At 36.6% G+C, this 15721-nt stretch overlaps 1 protein-coding gene and 1 pseudogene across 7 annotated transcripts in view; one reads left to right on the top strand and one right to left on the bottom strand.

The window, feature by feature from the left end:
* RALGAPA1 (Ral GTPase activating protein catalytic subunit alpha 1) overlaps positions 1-15721 on the bottom strand; it is a 221604-nt gene that overhangs the window by 195430 nt on the left and 10453 nt on the right. The gene's annotated exons all lie outside the window — the stretch shown is intronic.
* Positions 12609-14418, top strand: LOC132419578 (E3 ubiquitin-protein ligase RING1-like; annotated as a pseudogene).

Genomic DNA, 15721 nt, shown 5'->3' with positions numbered 1-15721 from the left:
ATACAAAATGAAAAGTTCACTAAAAGCTCAATAGCACATCTGAACTGGCAAAATAAAAAAATTAGCAAACTCAAAAGATTAAGTTAGTTGAGATTATCCAGTCTCATGAACAGAATTTAACAATAATGAAGAAAAATGAACAGAGCCTCAGAGACTTCTGAGTCACCATCAAATGCAGCAATACACATACAACAGGAGACCCAGGAGAGAAAAGAGAGAAAGAGACAGAAAAATTTCAAGAAATAATGGCTGAAATTTTTCCAAGTTTCATGAAAAACATTTATGTGGACATTTAAGAAACTCAATAAATTAGAAGTAGAATAAACTCAGAGACCCGTATCTAAGCACATCATAACAAAACTGTCAAAAGATAACAACAAAAAGAATCTTGAGAGCACCAAGAGAGAAGCAACACATCACTTAACAAGAAAGCCTCACTAAGAAAAATATCTGATTTGTCATCAGAAAACAGGAAGGCCAGAAGTCACTGAGATGACATAGTCAATGAGCTTAAAGAAAACACCTGGCAACCAGGAATTCTATACCCAGCAAAACTGTCCTCAAAAATTAAGGCAAAATTAAGGCATCCCTAGGTACACCAAAACTGAGAGAATTTGTTGCTAACAGGTCTGCCCTATAAAAATTACTAAAGTGAGTCCATCAAGATGAAATGAAAGGATTCTAGATAGTAACTCAAATCCACTGTAAAAAACACTTTGACCTGTAAATGAAAAAACAACATACCAAATATATGGCACCCCACTAAAACAGTGCTTAGAGGTAAATTTATAGCTTTAATAAACACCTTGATGCAGGTCTCAAAATCAATAACCTAATGTTCCACTTTAAAAAACTAGAAAACAAAAAGCAAAAGCATGTGGAAGAAAGGAAATAATAAAGATTAGAATGGAGATAAGTAAAATAGAGAAAAGAAAAACAATACCAAGGAATCAATGAAACCAAAATTAGTTCTTTGAAAAGATAACAACATTGATAAATCTTTGGCTAGACTATCCAATATAAAGAGAGATATGATTCAAATTACTAATCTGGAAAAGAGAACATTACTACCAATCTTACAGTAATAGAAAATATCTTAAGGGGATACTATGAGCATTTGTTGTTAGCAAGTTAGGTAACCTATATGGAATGGACAAATTCAAAGAAAAGACATAAAATGAACTACCAAAACTGACCCAAGAAGAAATAGAAAATCTGAATAGATCTATAAAAAGTAAAAAGAAGGACTGAGTAATAAAGAAAACTGACCTCAAAGAAAAGTCCAGGCCCAAATGGCTTCATAGGTGAATTCTATCAACTCTTCCAAAGAATAAAGAAGAGAACACTTTCAAACTGTATCAGTGAGGCCAGTATTACCCTCATTCCAAAATCAGACAAAAACATTACAAGAAAAGAAAACTACAGACCCATATTCCTGAATAAAGACACAAAAATCCTCAACAGAATACTAGAAAACTGAATATGGCAATATATTAAAAGAATTATACATAATGACTAAGTAGGATTTATCCCAGAATGCAAGGTCAGTTCAACATACAAAAATCAATCAATGCAATACACCATATTAATAAAAAGGTCAAAACCTACGTGATAGTCTCAACAGACACAGAAAAAGTACTTGACGATAGTCAACTTCCCTTAATGATAAAGAAACTCAAAAAGTTAGGAACAAAAAGTAATGTCCTCAAACTGATGAAGGGCATCTATGAAAAACCCACACCTAACTTCATACTGACTGGTAAAAGACCAAAAGTTCTACCCTTAAAAACATGAACAAGACAAGGATGTCTGCTTTTGCCACTTTTATTCAACACTGTACAGGAAGTTCTAGCCAAAGAAATTAGACATGAAAATAAATAAAAACCATATACACTATGAAGTGAGAAGCATTACATCTCTATTCACAAATGGTATGATTTTGTATATAAAAAATTCTAAGGAATACACACACAGAAATCTATACAAGTTAATAAACAAGTTCAGCTAGGTTGAAGAATACAAGATGAATATACAAAATCAATTGCCTTTTTACCCACCACCAATGAATAATTCAAAGTGAAATTAAGGAAACAACTTCATTTACAAAGCATGAAAAGAATAAAATACTTGGGAATAAATCTAACAAAAGAAATGTAAGATTTGTACCCTGAAAACTATAAAACATCAGTGAAAGAGACTAAAGAAGATCTAAACTAACTGAAAGACATTCTATGTTCATAGATAGGAAGACACAATATTGTTAAGATAGCAATATTCTCCCAAATATATCTAAAGATTAAATGCAACCTCTATCAAAATCCCAAGTGGCTCTTTTGTCGAAATTGAAAAGCTGATCCTAAAGTTCATAGGAAAACACAGGGGACCCAGAATAATCAAAACAATCTTGAAAAAGAAGAACATCAAAAGGTACCAGCTTCCAGTTATAAAATAAATAAGTCATGGGGAATGTACAGCATGTGTGACTACAGTTAATACTGTATTACATATTTGAGAAGTGCTAAGAATAGATCTTAAAAGTTGTCACCACAAGAAAAGAAAAATGTTGTAATTATGTATCTGGTGACAAACATCAACTATACAAATATCAAATCATGTTGTACACCTGAAACTAACATAATGTTATGTATCAATAATACCATAATACATCAACTGAAAAAAAGAGAAGAAAAAGAAGAACAAAGCTGGAAAACTGACACTTTCCAGTTTCTAAGCTTACTACAAATTACAGCGATCAAGATAGGGTGGTGCTGCTATAAGGATAAACATACAGATGAGTGGAATAAAGTTGAGAGTCCAGAAATAAACTCTTACACTGATGGTCAAATGATTTTAAACAAGGGTATTAAGACAACTCAACAGGGGAAAAACAGTTTTTTCAACAAATGGTGCTGTGACAACTGAATATCAATATGCAAAAGAATGAAGCAGGATCACTACCTCATACCATATACAAAAATTAACTCAAAATGGACCAAAGCCCTAATTGTAAAAGCTAAAACTATAAAACTCTTAGAAGAAAACATGATCTTGGACTAGTCAACTGTTTCTTAGATATGACACCAAACTCACAAGAAACAATTAAAAATAAACTGGACTTCATCAAAACTCAGAATTGTTTTGCCTTAAAGGGCACTACAAAAAAAGTGAAAAGACAATCTACAGAATAAGAGAAAATATTTGCAAATTGTATATCTGACAAAAGAAACAATAACCCAATTAAAAATAGGGAAAGGATTTGAATAGACATTTCTCCAAAGGAGGTATACAAATGGTTAATAAGCACACGAAAAGATACTCAACCTCATTAGCCATCAGGGAAATGCAAATCAAAATCAAAATGTGATACCACTACCCATCCACTATGATGACTATACCCAGAAAGACAGACAGTAACAAGTGTTCGGAAATTACAATGCCTTCATACATTGCTGGTGGAATATAAATTATGCAGCTACTTTGGAAATGGTTTGGCAATTCCTCAAAAAGGTAAATATGGAATTAACATATTACCCAGCAATTCAACTCCTACAACAGTATATACCCAAGAATTGAAAACATATGACCACACAAATGTTCATATCATTATTCATAACAGTAAAAAAGTGGAAACAACCCAAATGGCCATCAACTGATAAATAAAATATTGTATATCCATAGTTATTATTAAGCCATAAAAAGAGATACTGTTACATGCTAAAACAGTGATGAACCTTGAAAACATCATTAAGTGAAAGAAGCCAGACACAAAAACCACATATTTTGTGATTCCATTTATATGAAACATCTAGAGTGGTCAAATACATAGAGATAGAAGTAAATTAATGGTTGCCAGGGTTAGAGAGTAAGGGGAAATGGGGAGTGACTACTAATGGGTGTAGGTTTCTGTTTTACTGATCTATCTCTTTTAGCCAGCCTAATATTCAACTCCTTGACATCCCGATTTGTGAGATCTGCCAGACCCTAACTGACTAACTAAATCTGAAAGCTAGAACTTCTTGGCTAGTCTGAAAAGAATTAATCTGAAAAGAAATAGAATTAATGGAAATCAGACTGAAAAAATATTTTTTTCCTAAATCTAGAAATTACAAACTGTTATATCACCAATTAGAGATGTTTACTTCAAGCAAATGTACCACCTTCACTTTTACAGAGCCAAAGATTAGCCAGCTCCTAGTATACAACTATTATATAAAATAATGTCTTCTTTGTTTTTTTAATTGAGTAGTCAGACAATAGGAAAGCAATCAAAATACAGTACTACTAATGTTCTGGATTCAGTTCTATACCTCCAAAACAGAAAATAGTTTCTCAATTCATATCCCTAAACTCAAAGGCATCCTTCTGAATACTGAAAATAGTTAAACATATGCATATTTTAAAATGAGTAAGGGGAAGTAAATACTATTACACTAGGAAAAGAAAATATACTTTAAAACAACAGAGGATAAAAGCAGAATGAGTTAGAATGGGAGAAGTTAATTTTAAACACTGTATAGACCATGCTTCTCAAATTATCTATAAAGGGACAGTTTTTTTTAATTTTTTAAATTCCAATTCAACACAAACCAAAGCTTACAATAAATTACTAGAAAATAAAGTGAAAAGCACCTAGAATGGTCTATACTCTATTCAACGAGACAAGTCCTTAATCACACGATTGGATGTCACAGCATTATCAAATTGAGATAAGCTTCTCAACACCTCAATTTCTGCACTTAACATGTTACAGACCTGTAATAAACAGGCGGTAAACTAGCACCAGTCTGCAGGCTACATTTTGAGTAAGAGTAGTACTGACTGGGAAGGAATGATGCAGAGGTTTTGATGTATAGACTGAGTAGCCTTGATACTGGTACGGGAGGTGAGAAATCTGTTCCTGCAATGAATTCACCAATAAAACATGATTTCAAAAGGTAGAATGATATAGTCAGAGAAGTGGCATAATCTCTACTTCCTAAATTCTCATTAAAACCTGGTTACCAAATCTCATAAATCATCTCCCCACATTATCTCCCACATACTCAATCCTTTCTATTCACCTTGCCATTAAATCGTAATTTCTAGGGTGAGGCCTGATATCTTTATTTTTTAAAAGCTTGGAAGACCACTGCCTTCAACATTCCTGCATTCATAGCTGTGCTCTTATCATTACCTTCCCCCAAACTGCTCTTCTTCTACTTCTATCTACTGAAATTCTAATAATCTTTCAAGGTACACCTCAAACGACCCAGCTTCATGAAGCTTTCTCCAAGGCCTCCCATTTATATATGATCCTCTGTCTTTAACACTCATAACATGTTTCATATTTGACACGACTCTCTTACTATACCATCAACTTCTTTATTCCTTTGCAGTTGCCCAAAACCTAGCAAAGCACTATATATAGTTAGTTATTCAAATGGTTGCTCAGATCTATTATTTTCAGATTTTTAAAGAAATAAACAGAAGCAAAGATGAATACTTATTTTTCTTAAAGACAATTTTCAGATTTTCAAAGAAATAAATGGAAGCAAAGATGAATAATCATTTTTCTTAAAGACAATTTACAAGAAATGGCATGATTACAAGAAGCAGCTTACAGTAACAACCAACTTGCCTCTAGAAGGCCCTAAGGACAACTGATGGGAAAAAAAAAAAAGACTGGGAACCTTGAAGCTACTGATTTGAAAAAATTCAGACAATGACAACAAATTTTTGGTAACACAAATACACCTTTTACTAGCTATGCTACTTTAGTTTGGGGTGGTGAAGCAAAGAATAATTTTCCTAAGCAATGCAATTTAAAGATTTCTTTATGTTTATGCAAAATAAAATACCAACAATGAATTTCATTTCCTTTCATTCGTTCAATTCTTTACTTTCCCAAAATATAACTTTTAAATAAGTCTCTCTCTAACTTACCCATTTTTAATAGGTTAAAGACTGAAAATAAAGTACAGAATCTAGACCATTATCAAGTTATTCAGAGGTTTGTACTCTATTTTTTAAAAACAAACTTTGCTTGACTTTGAATAGGTCTTAATATCTGATTCAATTTCATCATCTTTAAGGTTCCAATTAAAATTTGAATGTTTTAAATTCTTCCATAAATTCTGTGCTTCAAATGCATTTTTTTCATGTAATCTTCCAATAATACCTGAGATGTTACTATTTTAATTTTACAGACAGGCAAAGTATCTATAAAGTGTTAAGTAGATAATACAGCTGAGATCAGAACACAGATATTATGACTTTCCCCACTATATCACCCTGCTTACGAGCCATTTAATACTCAAGTTTCCATGGGGATCAATTACTATTTGCCACACTGGTCTGTTGAAAAAATTAAGTCAGGTAACACATGTGAAATGCTTGGTCCAGAACCTGTCACATATAAATGTTCAAAAATATTAACTCTTATTTCCAATATATGACAGCTGCTTCTATAAAAATGTTTATTCTTTAAAAACTTTCCAAAGATAATGAAGAGATGGAACCATTATTTATTAAGTAGAATGCTAACAATTCCTGAGAATCATAATGTTCAACTAAAGGAATATACCTAAATTCTAAAATCAACCCCCAAATAATATTTAGATTAGTTCAAATTTTTCACTATTCTAAACAACACTGCAGTGATCCTACACACTCATCCACTTACTTCCTTAGAAAAAATACTAAGAGGGACTTCCCTGGTGGCGCAGTGGTTAAGAATCTGCCTGCCAATGCAGGGGACACGGGTTCGAGCCCTGGTCCAGCGAGATCCCACATGCCGCGGAGCAACTAAGCCCATGTGCCACAACTACTAAGCCTGCACTCCAGAGCCTGCAAGCTACAACTACTGAGCCCAAGTGCCACAACTACTGAAGCCCACGCACCCAGAGCCCATGCTCTGCAACAAGAGAAGCCACCACAATGAGAAACCTGTGGACTGCAACAAAGAGTAATCCCCGCTCACCACAACTAGAGAAAGGCTGCACAAAGACCCAACGCAGCCAAAAATAAAATAAATAAATTTATCAAAAAAAAAGAAAAAATATTAAGAAATGGAAGTGCTAGTTTCAAAGCATATACATATGTACATTTAAATTTTTGACAGTTAACAAACTGCCCTCTAATTTAGATTCAGCCAGTAATGTATGAGAGAATCTCTTTCCATATTTCATAAATTTTTAACAGTCCATAAATTAAGGAAATTAACTTCTTTAAACGTTGCAAGTGTTTCTTGCAACGTTTGTTCTGTTCGTCTTTTATCTCTGTTAATGATGGGTTTTACTATTAGAAATTTAAAATGTTTTATAAAGGCAAATTTACCAATCATTTTCATGACAATTTCTAACTTTGCTGTGAGTTTTAAGAGTTGTCTTCCTTATCCCAATATTTCAAATATATTTGCTTAATTTGCCTTCCATTTTATACTGAAGAATCAAAATAATGTAGAACAAATTCTGTTATAAGATATAAAGTAGTGATCTATAAATGTTTTTATCCAAATGAACATTCTTTCCTCCTAATCTTTATCTAAACCACCATTTAATGAAGTGGTCACATGTGCTCCTTCTGCAGCAAACAGAAGTCATCCCTTTTAAATTTAACATCCTTTTTAAATGTACCTATTCTTTTTTGTTTTTTTTGCGGGGGGGCCCACACTGCACAGCATGCAGGATCCTAGTTCCCTGACCAGGGATCGAACCTGCGTCCCCTGCATTGGAAGCACAGAGTCTTAACCACTGGACCACCAAGGAAGTCCCTAAATGTACCTATTCTTGACCATAAAAAAGATGTGCAAATCTTTCTTAGAGAAAAATATAAATTTTTTTATTTACAACCTTTAAGGAAAGCCTAATTAAATAAATGGAGACCCCTTGGGATAGGAAGAATACAGCTGATCCTTGAACAAGACAGGTCTGAACTGCACGAATCCACTTATACATGAATTTTTTTCAATAGTAAATACTACAGCACTACACAATCCACAGTTGGTTGAATCTGTGGAGGCAGAAGCAGCGATATGGACGGCCGACTATAAGTTACATGTTGATTTTCAACTGTGTGGAGGGTTGGTGCCCCAACACCCACGCTGTTCTAGGGTCAACTGTAGATATACTATAGACGTCAATCTCCTTTAAATTAAACCTATAGATTCAAGGCAATACAATTTTTAAAATCCTAACAATATTATACACAGAATTTAACAAGCTGATTCTCAAATTCAGATGGAAAAGCAAAAGTACAAAATACAAATAGATTTATATTAGCCTCCTGTGGCGGCTGTGACACATTAGAGCCACAAACTCAGTATTCTGTTCCATCTCCACATCTCCTTCTCCTCTGTGTCTGTCTACAAGTCAGTTTATTCTGTTAGATTGGGGGGGGAGTGGGTGGTATATACTTCAAAGATGACATGCTGTTGTGCTCACTAGACATAAGTTTTTAAAAAATTAGATGTTATATAGGGTCATGAAGATTTCTTTCAGTAATGGTGAAGATTATCTCATAACCTCTGCCATAATGCCATAAACATTTTTCATGTAATGTCCCATTTTTTTGTTTTTCTTTGTTCTTCTGTTTCACATAGGACAGATTTTAGATTCTGAGCCAGTTTTTTTGCACAGGTCCTTCAGGTAACCCAAGGATTCTTTCTGATCAGAATACTGACTTTAAACGTTTTTTCTACCATTCTTAATTGAAAGGAAGTTACTCACAGAAGAGCAACTTCACTCTCCTCATACCTAATATATTCATTCATGAACTACATAATATTTACTAAGCGCCTTTCATATGCCAGGCACTATGCTGAGTCTAGGGATATGAGGTTGAAGAGACATGCTTCTACTCTCCGGAAGGCTTAAGATACAGGCATGCAAATAAGTAATTACACTGTAATAAATAACCAAATTACTAGAAGTAAGTAGGAAAAGTCCCTATACCTACCAGATGATAAGAGAAGACTTCACCAAAGCTCTACAGATTTTCCCCTGAGACTGAAGGAAGAGTAAAGGCTCTTTCAGGTATAAGTATGATTTTCTTTCCCTGCTTTTTCTTTAATACAATTGCCATTTTACATAATATAGTATTAGGTGCCTTCTTAATAGCATCTGATCTACTTTCTCACTGCACCAGCGGGCTTCCTAGAATACAATTCTTATTATCACTCATATTCATGTAATACTGCTCTTACGTGAAGTATACCTAACTCATGGTTGGTCCATGATTAATGGATAGTGGTATTTTCTAAAAATGCATTAATGCACACATCCAAACCATATTAAGTTTTCAATTTAGAGTTCATACAAAGTCTACTTCCTTTCTATAGTAGTTATAGCTCCAGACTGCAGTTTTGAAATCCATTAAGTGGGATTATTATTTTGTTGTTGATACTTCTTTCTTTCTTCCTCCTTCCTTCCTCCCTCTTATTCTTTCTTTCTTAATAAGAAGGTTAAAAGAAATGGGTTATTAATGACAGTACAGTAAATAACATTAGCAAAAGCACAGGCATCACAGAAAGTGACGTCTCATTCAGTATTACTGAAATGTAAAATACCAGAGAGGGGTAACAAGAGGTTGAAGAAGATAATGTGACTAAGGTAAATTTATTTTTCTTTTTCTACCACATTGTCAAAGATGCAAGTTTCATGTCTTAGTAACCTGGAGATGACGATGCCATTTACACAAATAGAAAAAAAAGAAAGAATGAAAACAATTTAGATTGTGTAGACATTTGATCTTAGAAAGAATAGATCTAACAAACATACTAATCGCCTATTTTTCTATTCTCTCCAAAATCTATTTCTACTGCATGATCCTTCTAAAAGACACATTAAATAATATATGGACATACATATATATACAAATTGTGATTGAATTTAGAATCCAGAAAAAACAATGTTTTAACCAAAAAAAAAAAAGAAAGAAAGAAAGAAAGAAAAAGGTATGCTTTCTTTTCTAGGACACTGAAAACTTGTAACCCAACATGTTTCTCTTTTCACTTTGGCTGCCAGGAAATCTAAGAATCAAATTCAATGCCTTATAGCTATAATCAGCTCATCTCTGGAACCTGATAATGTTACCTTTAAGTAATGGCTCTTCGGTTGCTTGTTTTATCACTAATTGTTCTATTCCACATTTTATTCAGTCCTATAAGCCATGTAAAATTCTTTGGATGCAATAAAATCCTTAATGAAAGAAACATTAATGCAAAAATGGCTTACAATATTTTGAAACAGCTTGTTACTAAGCAAATTAATCAGTAATATTGTTTATGTAAATAATCTGCTCAGTAAATCACTTCTTCATAAATACACAAAGATAAAACATTTCAATGAAGTCAAATTAATTTTTTAAATCAGTAAGAGTCAAATTAAAGACTATAGTTTATACAAATTAAAGAATATAAAGAGTCTAATGACATGTATATAGGATTACTTGCTAACTTTGCCCATCAAATCCTAAGAACATATTCAAATATCAAGTTAGTTTATTTTTATAGGCAGTTTACACTTCACAATGACTCCTACACATTTTCAGATTTCCAGGCATATCCGTTCCAAGTTAATCTACACCACTTTCAAGTTATTTACTTAATGAACATATATGGTACTTGTTTCTTTTATACATTACTTTTTATACCTAATGAACACTAGGTTATTTTTTTCTAAGATATTTTATTTTATTTTTCTAAGATATTTTAATCTGATTTTCTTTCTGAAAACATTAATATATTCAGATTGGAGAACAATTAGATATTTTTCAGATATAATCAATAATCAACTGATCATAAATTTCTTCTCTGAATGTAAAAAAGTAAAAATATGGGGGCCGAGTTGCTTTGTATGAAGCCAATTTTCAGTCTCATTCATTTAAGAGAACCTCTTATTATCAGCATCTGATGTCCAGTGTCTTGAAAATTGTTGTTTATGTTTCAGGGGTTTTTTTGTTCTTTTGTTTGTCTGTTTCAAGCAGGTACGAACATCAGATAAGGAAAGTCATTCCTGACATATGGCAAACAAACGAGGTATACCTTCAGCTACTCCAGTTTAATGTCTTAAGAGTTTCCAGTCCATGGTGAGAGGAAAGGGAATCCAGGTAGAGCCAGTGGAATCCATGAGTTGAGAAAATGAGCTGATAGTGCAAGGAAACCAAGGTAATTAGAGGCCACAGGACAGAGCACCAAAGAGGAGAGAGCTGTATACAGTGAGATCCTCGAAGACTGGAGAGGGTTCTCTTTCAGTATGATCATAAATAGTTGCAAGGAAACTTCCCAAGACAGGAAAAAGTACTATGTGAGAGAATATGAGAGAACAGTACCAGATACTCACATAAGCTGGGGAACAGCACCTGTTCCCAAGAGTGGGGCTACAAAAAATCCCTCATACCTGTGGGCACTGAATAGAATACTCAGGAAGGTATTGCCTCACAGTAGGTAATAGTCATCCCTAGATGGATCCACTCAACAAACCCTAAAAGCAAGACCTGAAATGATTAAACTGTTTTCAAGTAATTTAACTGCATCCCAGTAAAAAGCTCAAGAATTTATAGGAATACAAAAATATCCAGAAGCTAAGAAGGTAAAATTCAAATATGAGACAGCCAAAGATTACTCAGCATACAAAGAGGCAAGAAAACAACCCAGGATGAGAAGAATAATCAACTGATGGAACTGACCCAGAATAGACAGAGATGTTAGAATGAGCAGAGGATATTAAGTTATTTTACTTGTATTCCACATGTTCAAGAAGCTAAGAAGATATACAGACAATATAATTTTATACACACACACACACAAAATGAACTAGATAAAAACTACATCTGAGATGAAAAATAAACTAGTGGGATTAATGGCAGATTGCATGTAGCAGAAGAGACTAGTGAAGAGTAGAAATAGGAACTACTCAAGATAAAACAGAAGAAAGAATCTAAAAAAATGAAAAGAATATCAGTTCTTTTCCAAAAGCTATGAGTCCCTCCAATATACTAATAATACTTCCTAATATATGAACCTGATATTAATACTTTTTAATATACTAATAAATGAAATAAATAAAAGAATAAATAAATAAAAGTAGGGAGGGGAGAAATAACTGGGAGGAAATGTCCCAAAATTTTCCAAACTTTATGAAAACTCTAAACCCACAAATCTAAGACTCTTGATGAACCCCATGGCAAGAAATATTGAGAAAACTGCACCATGGCACATCATAATCAAACTGCTCAAAACCAATGATGAAGAGAAAATCTTAAAAGCATCCCAAAAAAACTAATTATATATATATATAAATTATATATATATAAATATATATATAAATTATATATATATAAATTATATATATATAAATTATATTTATATATAAATTATATATATATATACACATACATACAGAGTAAGATAAAGATTACAGCAGACCTAGGGCCCCAGCGCCCGGGCCATGGCGGCGGCGGTGGCGGGAGCTGCTGTTTAAGCAGCGGCTGCGGACCGAGTGAACTCGGCCGAGGAGCCCGGGCACCGGGAGAGGCGCTGTGGTGGTGGGAGCGCAGACGGCTGGAGACTGCCTACCTCTCCTCCTCCCCGGCGGCGGAGGCCTCGTGGCGGGGGTCTGTGCCCGGTCACCATGACGACGCTGACGAATGCCCAGAATGAAAGCAAAACGTGGGAACTGAGTCTGTTATGAGCTCCACCGGACCCCTCAGATGTGCCAGAGAGGTAGAGCAAGTATTACTATCTTCATTTGAAAGATAGTAAACAGTTTGAAATTACCTTCGCCGCTCCTCAGTTCCGCATGATGGGTCAGTGCATGTAAGACTCACCTTCAGAGTTTATTAAAAATGGAATTCCCGCTGGCCCCTACCTGTAACATTGCGATACAGTAATGGGATGGGACCCTAGAATCTTCATTTTTAACATGCATCCTAGAGGATTCTTATATAGGTAGTACCAGGACTGCACTGTAAGAAATTCTGTTGACCAAGTAAGTCTTCCACAGATGGAAAATCTATGTCATGCCCATCCCTAGGCCTATCACCAAATCTCAGATCCTCCTATTCCAAAGCTCCTACTCTTAGAATTCCCAATTTCCTCAAGTGGACAACGGGAGGTACCCAAATTCTGACATCTCACTGTATTTCTCAAGACTCCAAGTTCATGGACCACTTGTTTCTAAAACCCCTTTCCCCCCAACCCACCCACTGCCTTTCCACTCATCGACACCTCCAGGAAGCCATCATGGATGGCACAGAGATTGCAGTTTCCCCTCGGTCGCTGCATTCAGAGGTCATGTGCCCCATCTGCCTGGACATGCTAAAGAATACGATGACAACCAAGGAGTGCCTCCACCGATTCTGCTCTGATTGCACTGTCACGGCCCTGCGCAGCGGGAACAAGGAGTGCCCTACCTGCGGAAAGAAGCTGGTATCCAAGCGGTCTCTGTGGCCAGACCCCAACTTCGATGCTCTGATCTCTAATATCTACCCCAGCCGGGAGGACTATGAGGCCCACCAAGACAGGGTGCTCAACCGCCTCAGCCACCTGCACAACCAGCAGGTGCTGAGCTCCAGCACTGAGGAGGGGCTGCGCATGCAGGCCATGCACAGGGCCCAGCATGTGAGATGGCGGATGCCTGGGTCAGATCAGACCACAACAATAAGTCAGGAGGAATGAGAACCGGGGGAGGGAGAGGGGGGTGGAGAGGACGTGAGCTCAGACTCTGCCCCTGACTGTGCCCCAAGCCCTGCTCCCAAGCGACCCCATAGAGGAGGCACCGGGGGAGCAGTGTAGGGACAGAGGGAGGTGGCACTGGTGGGGTGGGTGGAGGTGCCGGTTCTGAAGACTCTGGTGACCAGGGAGGGACCCTGGGAGGAGGAACCTTGCCCCCCACCAAGCCCTCCTGGGGCTTCCAGTCCCCCAGAGCCAGGTGGAGAAACTGAGCTCGTGTTCCGGCCCCACCCTCTGCTCGTGGAGAAGGGAGAATACTGCCAAACTAGGTATGTGAAGACAACTGGGAATGCCACAGTGGACCATCTCTCCAAGTACTTGGCCCTGCGCACGGCCCTCGAACGGAGGCATCAGCAAGAGGCAGGGGAGCCAGGAGGGCCTGGAGGGGGCGCCTCTGACGCTGGAGGACCTGATGGGGGAGGCGGGGAGGGTGGGGGTGCCAGAGGAGGTGACTGCTCTGAAGAGCCTGCCTTGCCCAGTCTGGAGGGTGTCAGCGAAAAGCAGTATACCATCTACATCGCGCCCGGGGGTGGAGCTTTCATGACACTGAATGGCTCGCTGACCCTGGAGCTGCTGAATGAGAAGTTCTGGAAAGTGTCCCAACCACTGGAGCTCTGCTATGCCCTCACCAAGGATCCAAAGTAACCCCGCAAGGGGACAGCCAGAGGATGGGGACCATGGGGTGTCCCTGAGTCCTGGCCCACCACCCAGCTTCTTTGTCCCCCAGAGTCCCCCAGCCCGGCCAGCCAGCAAGAGGACACAAACGAGGACAAGTGGCTTTTATACAATTATTGCGGCGAGCCGCCTCCAACCAGCAGAATGACGAGTCGCCACACGCAAGATTCTTCTCGTATCACACTTTATTGGAGCACAGCTTGGTTAAAGAAAAGATGGAAGGAAGACACCGCAATCCTATAGCAGTCTGCTTATATAGGGATTAAGAACATGTGTCGCTCTGTGATTGGCTTTCGCCGATGGTGCGACTTGTGAGCCAGCATCGGATAGGTCGCTACTTTAAAACCTCATTAGTATACTTAGCGCAAGCGCAGTGGCCACAGGAAGGATGATTCAGCTTACTTCAGCTTCCTGCTGCGTGGCAGTTAGCTGACCGCACCCTACAATTATCTATATCAGATTCCTCTATATTGTACAGAGTGGGGTCTGCGCCCCCATCTACTGACTTTTCTGTTGCCCCCAACCTCCCATCCATGCAAGATGTTGGGAAGGGTGAAGAGCCCTTCCCTTCATGCCCTTCTACCAACAACAACAAATTTGCTTTTTTTCCTCTTCGGGGAGGGAAAAAAAAAAAAAAAAAGATAACAGCAGACTTCTTATCAGAAACAATGCAAGCAAAAAAACAGTGGAGTAAAATCTTTCAAGGACAAAGGAAAAAAGCCATCAACCAAGAATTCTAATCGTAGCAAAACATCTTTCAAAAAAGAAGGAAAAATAAAGACTTTTTAACATAAACAAAAGCATAAGGGATCCATCACCAGCAGACCATCATTACAAAACAAATGTTAAAGGAAATCCTTCCAACAAAAACAAAATGATGCTGGCTGGCTGGAAATATCCATCTCTGCAAAGGAATGAAGAGCGCTCAAAATGGTACCACATGGGTAAATATGTATCTTTTTCCTCATTATTTAAAAGTATCTAAAAGATAACTGCTTGCTTAGACAAAACAATTACAGGGTTTACAACATGTATCAATATAAGTGAATGTATGACCAGAAAAGTATAAAGGCTGGGAAGAGAAATTAAAGCACACTCTGTAAAGTTCTTACACAACACAAGAAGTGGTAGAATATCACTTAATAGTAAGTAGACTCTGAGAAGTTGAAGATATATAAATCATACTATAAATCATATAACAACAACTAAAATAAAAGATTATAGCTAATAAGACAAACTTAAAAAATCATAAATGTATTCAACTAATATAAAAAAAGGGAAAACAGAAAACTAAGAAAGATAAGCCAAATAGAAAACAGCAAGATAACAGACACAAAC

Source organism: Delphinus delphis, chromosome 2 (assembly GCF_949987515.2).
Source record: "Delphinus delphis chromosome 2, mDelDel1.2, whole genome shotgun sequence".
NCBI lineage: Eukaryota > Metazoa > Chordata > Mammalia > Artiodactyla > Delphinidae > Delphinus > Delphinus delphis.
Note: the sequence above shows the minus strand (reverse complement) of the source record. Positions and strands in the feature narration are given on the sequence as shown.